Below are 8,580 nucleotides of genomic sequence, written 5' to 3'. Positions count from 1 at the left end.
TTATAAGTGTCTGTCATTTTCAGAAATGCAAATTTTGTAAATATAACAAAAACATTAACACTTTGTTTTTAGTGTTTCTGAAGTAATGGACATCTTGGGAGAAATATTGTGTTTGCACAGGAAAAGCAAATGTGGAACTATTGACATTAATGTGATTAATTACACTTGTATGTTTAATCCAAGAGCCTTAGATAGGAAACTCTTTTTTTATTTTCCATAACAGCTGATCAGAAATAGTTCAATTAAGTCTTAGTATGTTCACCCTGAGGTAAGCACGTGGGTAGGGAAAGAAGAAAGCCATCATCAATAGAGTGGTGTAGGGATGACTATTTTGGAATATTGCCAAAAATATGCTCTGTTACAAACACAAGTTTATGACACTTAGACGTTTTGTTCAGCAAGATAACCTTTACAGATGAACAACTCTTTTGTGATATTCAAAGAATAAATTTAAGATATTAAAAGCTATTGCTGGGCTATAAAGAGACTTCCCTGCGGTCGCATGACTGAAATGCACCACCATTAAGCGTCTTACCACACAATTACCGTACATGTTTTCTATAGATTGATCGATCTAGAAGTTGTAAAGTTAGAGTTAGAACAATTTTTAACTAAAGTCTGCCTGTAAAGACGGGCTAGTGAGTAGGTGAGTCTCCGTGTTCAGCATGACGATGTTAAATTTCCATGACAACTTCTGTAGTCTCATTTAGCCACTTGTTAGCAACCGGCAATTCTTAAGACACTTAAGATTAAACAATCAAATCTTTGTAATTAAATTGTGGGACAATTAATGATGTATTTTATGTTGTAGAACAAAAAGTAAATATTAAGCCTGGGATAACCACAAGCATTTAACTAAAAAACCCATTCCAAAATCCCATCGACTTTGAGACAAGGGAACCGGATGTGCAAAGATGCTAACTGATTTCTGGGTTTAAGGACCAATCTATAGAGCTCCAATACTATGAGTCACGGCAATGGGTAAATACAGATTAGGTCATTCATTTTAATCCAGTGTACCTACAAATATAACTGCATGTCATAATCTTACAAAACAGGAGTGAAGAAAACAGTCAATAAATTAACACTATTAGGCCTACATTTTATTCAGTATAACCCACATTCATCATTTACACACTTGAATTCCATTTTTGGATGAGAAGTGCTGGAATCCTGCCATATGCTAGCCTACATTAGATTTTTAATAGCCTATATTTATTCAGCTGTAACCTGACAGCAAGACAATGCAGGTTACCACCTGCAAGTGAAGATGACAAAATGCAACAAGCAGATAAGAAATAGTTTACTTATACCTTTTTCACAATGGGCAAAAAACCACCACTTATGCCAACATCTGGCTTTTGTGTGCAGTGTAAATGTATAAAATATTCCCAGGTGAATTGACCCTGCAGTAGTCATGGGTAACAACTGGGTGAACATGCTGATATTTCAGGCATGAGGCTATGACGTATGTTGAGTTAAAGCGTTTGGCTTGTTAATTTCTTTCCATCCAACTCTGTCAAGCAGCACTTGAACATTGTTCAGTCTGCGCTGAGTTTGAAAGAGGCCGAAGTAAAAGATATTTTTAAAGTAACCATTATTAGTGCCTTTCGTGCTGGCCTGATGGGTACTGTGCATGTGCAACTTTCAACAGAGATGAGAAAGAAGCAAGATGTCTCACTCTTTTGCAACTGCCATCAGTGTATGAATGTGTGCAAATGGGTGATTGCGAAGCGCTCTGAGCAGTCAGTAGACTGGAAATGTGCTATGGAAATGCAGGCCCATCTACCATCCATTTACCAAACAGGAAGTTGTTGTATTCAAATATACATTACACAATCTGCCCCAAACTTCACATGTACAGGAACATCCTAATTCCGTTATTTGTCATTTCCTCGCTCTTTAATCCTCGCTTGAGGATTGAGGATCAAGTAGAGATCTCTGAGGAGCGATGAGCATGGACACATGAAAGCGCATGAAAACACTTCAGTCTTCACTGAAGTTTCTTTTTACCGGTCAACATGCCCCCTTAGTGGATATCAGTTATTGATTGGATGCTGCAGCTGATCGGATATCAGATGAAGACAGATACCAGATTAAACTCAAGTCTATCGCCATCAAGTTTTGGGATGGAGACGGATAACTCCATTGAACAGTGTATTAATATTCCTCCATAAGCAGCTTCCCAACAACAACAACAACAACAACACACTTCCTCTCTCACACCCTCATGACACAGAACCAACCAAGCAGGAGCCAGCAGGACCTGTGTACACATTGCAAACACATCTGGAGCAAATTAACTCAAACCTATGAATTAACTCAACTTCTGAAATACACAAATTAGGTTAACAGTACTTCTGAACCTTACATTTCCTCCCTCTCCCACATAAGAAATGCCCCCTTTTCAAATACAATAAACATAAGTAGCTGCTTATGAAGAGAACGATAACAAAGCAACAGTCTAATTCAGAATATAGTACATAAAGTATTTGGGAGGTTTAACTTCACGACTTCTGGAGCGCAGTGAAGAACAAGGGCCCTGACTCGGCATGGCAGAGGGAACAGTGTTGGACTGGAGCATCAGCACTTGACCAGAGAGGGGAGTAGTTTCAGTTTCAGAGTCCATGGAGTGGGTGACGGGGTAGACTGGGATTGGGGGCTGTGGCTGGAGTTGGGGCAGAGGCTTTGGTTGGGGTTGGCAGTTCTGAGGGGGTATGAGGCATCACTGCTGCGGCCAGGCATGTTGTAGCTCTTTGTAGCCATAGACGTTGAAAGTTTAAAGATATGGGCTGGTTCGTGTTTTCTGGATACCCAGCAGCTCACACAGGCACTTCATGTTCACAAATGTACTTTGTACAATGTACAAGCAGACCGTTTGCAACTGTTGTGGAGCGCTGGTCTGAAATGGCATAGAGGTTGACATACTGTATTTGGAGAAATAATCTTGAACTACAAGCATATACCTGTTGTCACGGCTTGTAATGGGAAGCTAAAGTAGTATGTCAGCTGTGCATTTTTGGAATGGCTCAGTAGCAACAATGGTTTTCACCGGAGCTCTCTGATGAGGTGTGGGACTCCGTCTTGCATCACATGGAGTACATGCTTGCACCACATTTTGATATCATGTGACATGAATGGCCAATAGCAAAGTATTTGAGCACTTTTCAGGACTTTATCTGCTGACATGTGACCAGTTGCTGGATTTCCATGCAACAGCTGTAGGACAGTGTCTTTTTAAGCGTGTGGGACCACAACTTGATGTAGAACTGACTTGGTGGATGGATTTAAAAATTTGCGACTGAGTAAACAATTATGTAGTGGGCTGTGTCTGTCTGTCTGTGGTACTCTACCAGCAGTTGTGCATTTCCTCATATGCCAGTATGGTGGTTTCCAACCTTTAGCTTTCCAGCTAATAACCTCTGAAAGAACAGGATCTTATTGCTGTTCCTTTTTGAGATCTTCTTCAGGGAGCACAAAGGTGGACACAGATTTTGTAGCACAATGCGAGTCCGGACCACAAGTCTTTGAACTGGGTGGATCCAGGAAACTGGCCTTGGATCAGTATCACAAGAGCTGGAGTGGTGTATAGGACTAACAGAGAGTAGTAGACTGACAGGATTTGAGGGTATGTTGTCAGGTTGCAGACTGACAGGATACAATGCTACTTTGTCACAAAAAACATTCATGAAGTTTGGTTCAGTAATGAATTTATTATAGGTCTTCTAAAAATATAGCCAAATCTACTGGCTCAAAAATATACGTACAGTAATTCTAATATTTTGTTAAATGCTCCTTGGTCATTTTCACCTCAGTTAGGTGCTTCTGATATCCATCCACAAGCTTCTGGCAGGCCTCCTGCTGAATTTTTAACCACTCCTCTTAACAGAATTGGTGAAGTTCAACTAAATTTGTTGGCTTCCTTATATGTTTCTTCAGCGCAGTCCACATGTTCTTTATGGGGTTCAAGTCAGGACTTTGGGAAGGCCATTCCAAAACCTCAGTTCTAGCCTATTTTAGCCATTCCTTTACCACTTTTGATGTGTGTTTGGGATCATTGTCCTGTTGGAGAACCCAACTGCATGCTTTACAGTAGGTATGATTTTCTTGGGGTTAAAGGCCTCACCTTCTCTCCTCCAAACATGTTGCTGCTCATTTTGGCCAAACAATTCAATTTTTGTTTCATCTGACCACAGAGTTTTCCTCCAGAGGGTATTTTCTTTATCCTTGTGATCAGCAGCAAACTTCAGTTGAGCTTTAAGGTGCTACGTCTGGATCAAGGGCTTCTTTCTTGCACGACAGCCTCTCAGCTCAAGTTGATGTAAAATATGCTTGACTGTGGACACTGACACCTGTCTTCCAGCGGCTTCTAATTTATTGCAGACTTGCTTTTTAGTGGTTTTTGGTTGACTCGTGACCATCCTGACCAATTTTTTGATTTTGGGACCTGCAACTGCTTTGAAATGGCTCCAAGTGTCATTCCTGACTTAGTCAAATCAATAATGTGCTCTTTCAGCTCAATGCTGAGCTCTTTAGACTTTCCCATTGTAGTGTTTGTGGAGTCTAGTGGGTGTATCAAACAAGCTTATTAAAATGTAATGGACCTTTTTTGCAGAGATTCATTAAACATCTCTAACAGCAGAGGGGCAAGGTGTTTAAAAAAAATTGAAAAATTCTGTAGAGAATTCAGGCCCTGTAGACTGCACAGTAATGAAATAGCTTTGGTTATTTCAGCTACACTAAGTGGAGCCTCCAAATTGTTGTTATCTTGTCCTGTTGACAGGTTTGTGATGTCTTGATTTGAAAAGAAATTCAACATTTCATAGCTGTCACTTAGTGACTCTGACTGATAAAAGTTGGGAGTAAAATAAACTGAAGGTGTCATTGATCCCAGATAGGCCAGTTATTATTTCACCTGAGGAATTTTCTATTTGAATGATCATTTTTGAGGCTAACCTACCCTTCAGCTGATGTGCAAGAATACGGCCATCTTTTTCTTCGTGTTCATAAAGGAGCCAGAGGATTCACTACTTCCTCTCAGTCATTCAATCCAAACAGAGATATATCTTTTTTTAATTTGGCTTCCACTCCAGTCATTATAATTTACACCTCAAACATTCCAAATGTGAACTTGCTTGCTCAGTTATCATGGCTTGTATCATTACTGCATTATGCCTTTTCAAATGCATGATTACATACTTGCTCTGCCAAATTTGCAGCCAACCAAGGGATTTCATCAGCCTCCTTGAAAAAACTGAACATGTTTCTTACAAATCAAATACCTCTGAAGCCCTAATTCCCTGGTATGGTGGTATTGTTCTCAGGTATTTCATTCACCATTTACATACACCTTGCTGGCCATGGCTGTTTTTTTCACTCTATATTCATATATAGATCATATTCATTCATATATTCATTAATTCCTATAAATCACCATGTTTCAGCTTTTGTTTTTGGATGTTCTAACATCATCACTTCAGTGTTTCATGACCTCATCCACTCATTCCATTCACCACTCATGGTCTATGTGACCTCATGTTTCACTTAATATTAATTTCAGACCTTACATACTGTAAAATCTCTTTTCTGTTTGGTCCTCAGACCTTATTTTCTGTTTGTCATGCAGACTTAATTTCTATTTGGTCACTAGACCTTACATTTCTGTTTGCATTTTATTTAAGTTTTTCTTGCGGCCTTACTTTTTGTTTGGTCGCATGACCTTTATTTCAGTTTAGCCCTTATGTTGACTGTTTATTATGTTGTTCGTACCCCTAGTCTTCCTGACCTCATGCATTTGCAGTTTGATTGACCTTAATTTCTGTTTGTCAATCACACTTTATTTCTGTTTGATCGCCGGAACTTCTGTTTGCATTTTATCTAAGTTGGTTTCAAGATCTTAATTTCTGTTTGGTCATATGACCTTTTATTTCAATTGGTCCTCACTGACCTTTTAATGCGTTGATCTTCCAATCACTATTTCCTAGAGGTTTTACTCCACTTGTCTGGCACTCAGCTCCCATTTTTGTAATTATTCCTTTATGCTCATATCCTTCTAGAATTGCACTGGTGCATAAGATATCGCTTCAGGCACCAGTCAAATCAATCTCCCTCCCTCTGTTTGTTTAGTGGACTATAAGGGCCACGAAAAAAGTCTGATCATCTACTCTCGTTGAAAAATGGAATAAGTACATTTACCTATGGAGTAGAAGATGCCTGTTTCAGAAAAGCAGTTTCAAAAAGCAGGTTTAACACACTCTGAACCAAAACCTGAGCTGGAGTTGACTAAACCTAAGATGGGAAGCTGAGTTTTTGGTTCCAGAGCAGCTAATCAGAATTAGTTCAATCAAGTCTGGGTCTGTTAAGCCTGAATTCAGTCCATGGGCGGAGAAAGAAAAAAGCTCAACAATGGAGCTCCGGTACTATGATTCACCATGGCAATGGATAAATAAAGAGCAAACCCTCAATTGTATGGTACTTACCTATAAAACAGGAATGGAGAAAGAAGTCAAAAGGTAAATACTTGACACATATGTTATTTAGCATAATCCACATTCATCATTTACCAGACTTAATTTTGTTAATGGCTTAAGGTGTTGAAATCCTACAGTATGTTTCTTTTGATTTTGACCACTTGTAACCTAACAGCAACAAACTGCAGGTGGAAGCAACTTAAAATGAAAATATGGATTAGACTGATAAGACATATTTGACTCATGGACATATAGATGATTGTAAAGTCATAGTCTGGCCCAGTACTAATAAGTTTGGTTATTTGCAGTTGAAAACGTGTTCAAACCGCAATTTTTATTTTAAATTTTAAAATCTTGCTCATCAGCATTTAATGACTCTATTTCAACATGTGTACATTTAAATGTAGTCAATGAAATGCTGTCAAAACACATTATAGCTAGGCCTACGTATATGTAGGCTGTATTCAAAAACTAAAATTTTCAAATAGCCTAATTAGAATCTTTAGTTGCACCACAATCATCCCACTCTAACATGATATGATGACTATAATAGGAATGTTACATTAGGGAGACCAATTGCGAAATGACAAATTATTTTTCACTGATCAGCGTCTTACATTTCTAAAGCTTAATACAGATTAGTTTTTATTCAAACAGTAATTACTAGAGTAATGTAACTAGGCCAATGTTACAGTGCAGGGGAACTGGTTAACAACCCCGACAGCTCCCTTGATGTTCAGTTTGCTATAAGGGACAATGGATATAATTCTGAGCTGAGGATGAGTTGTTGACTGTATATTCAATATGAAATGAATGAATCCACAATGTCCACAGATCACTGTCTTTGTCCTTACATTGATGAGAGATTGATAATTAAAGCACTCATTTTAGAGATAGTCCCTGGATAATGAAATAGTATCTAAGAAGGATTTTCGTAAACCTCTGCAAATTAATGTGTTCCAGGATGTGCTACAAAATTAACTGTATAAATGAAGACATTTAATGGTGTGTCAGACAGGGACACCAGAGGTAGGCATCACAGAGAATCTCAGTTTGTTGAAGAAAACCTGCCAGTGACAGGTTAGGTTTACAGAGTATGTAAGAACAGTAACTGAGCCGGAGTTTAAGTTATCTCTCTTCTTACAACAGACCCAGAGTTTCAGGCCTAACAGAATCAGAATTTTCATTAAACCCACGTTCTGAAATAGGATTCTGTAGTCCGCTGGACTACAACAGGAAGGGAGGAAGATCAGTTAGGCCTGTGCACACGGCAGAGTGCCTGTCCTCCTGTGTCCACACTGGACACCCAGAGGGAGGTCAGTGGGCCCCATTGAATTTACTGGTTGATCACACAACAAATGAGACAAGAATTAGCAGCTAGAGTGCTATTTCCTAACTGTATGTTCAGTTTTCAGTGTCTGGCGTTTTACGTTGTTTTTGCATAACAAACAGCTAGCTCTGATGCTAGTACAGTTGATGGTAAACGCCACTAAAAACACTGACCTCTGGGAAGGTTAGGCAGAGTTGACAGGTGGTTGTCCACAGAGCAGACCAGTGACAGCAAAGAACAGCTTGGGAGGTTGAGTGAGCCCGAGAAGAGCAGCAGCAGACCAGAAAAGAGGCTGAATAAAGGTGAGTGTTTACCAGGACGTGGAGTAAAATCGTCTTGCAAGAAAAGCAGTGGGATCCATAATAATGCTTGAGGCACACAATACAAACAGGAAAATAAATCCAACTGTGGCCAGGGACTTACGTTCTGTCCAATCACAAACAAGGTTGTCCTACCTTTTCCATAATTTGAAATGTTGTTGTGAATGTTGTCTTGTCTGGTTTTTTTGTTATGGTGTTTTGTGAAATACTGTGTTTTCTATAATGTCAATGTGGTCTCTGTAATGTTTTTGTGCATATATGAAATGTTGTTGTGCTTTGGAAAATGTGTTTCCTGAAATGTTGTTGTGTTTTTCTGGAATGTCGTCTTTTCTGGAATGTCATGTTTTCTGGAATGTTATGTTTTCTAAAATGCTGGTGTGTTTTTGACTTTCACGGCCACCGTACATATGACTGCTCTAGTTGTCATTGTCAGCAATACTCACACTCATGACTAGACCAA

This window comes from Pagrus major, chromosome 12, assembly GCF_040436345.1.
Source record: "Pagrus major chromosome 12, Pma_NU_1.0".
NCBI classification, from domain to species: Eukaryota; Metazoa; Chordata; class Actinopteri; order Spariformes; family Sparidae; genus Pagrus; species Pagrus major.
Note: the sequence above shows the minus strand (reverse complement) of the source record.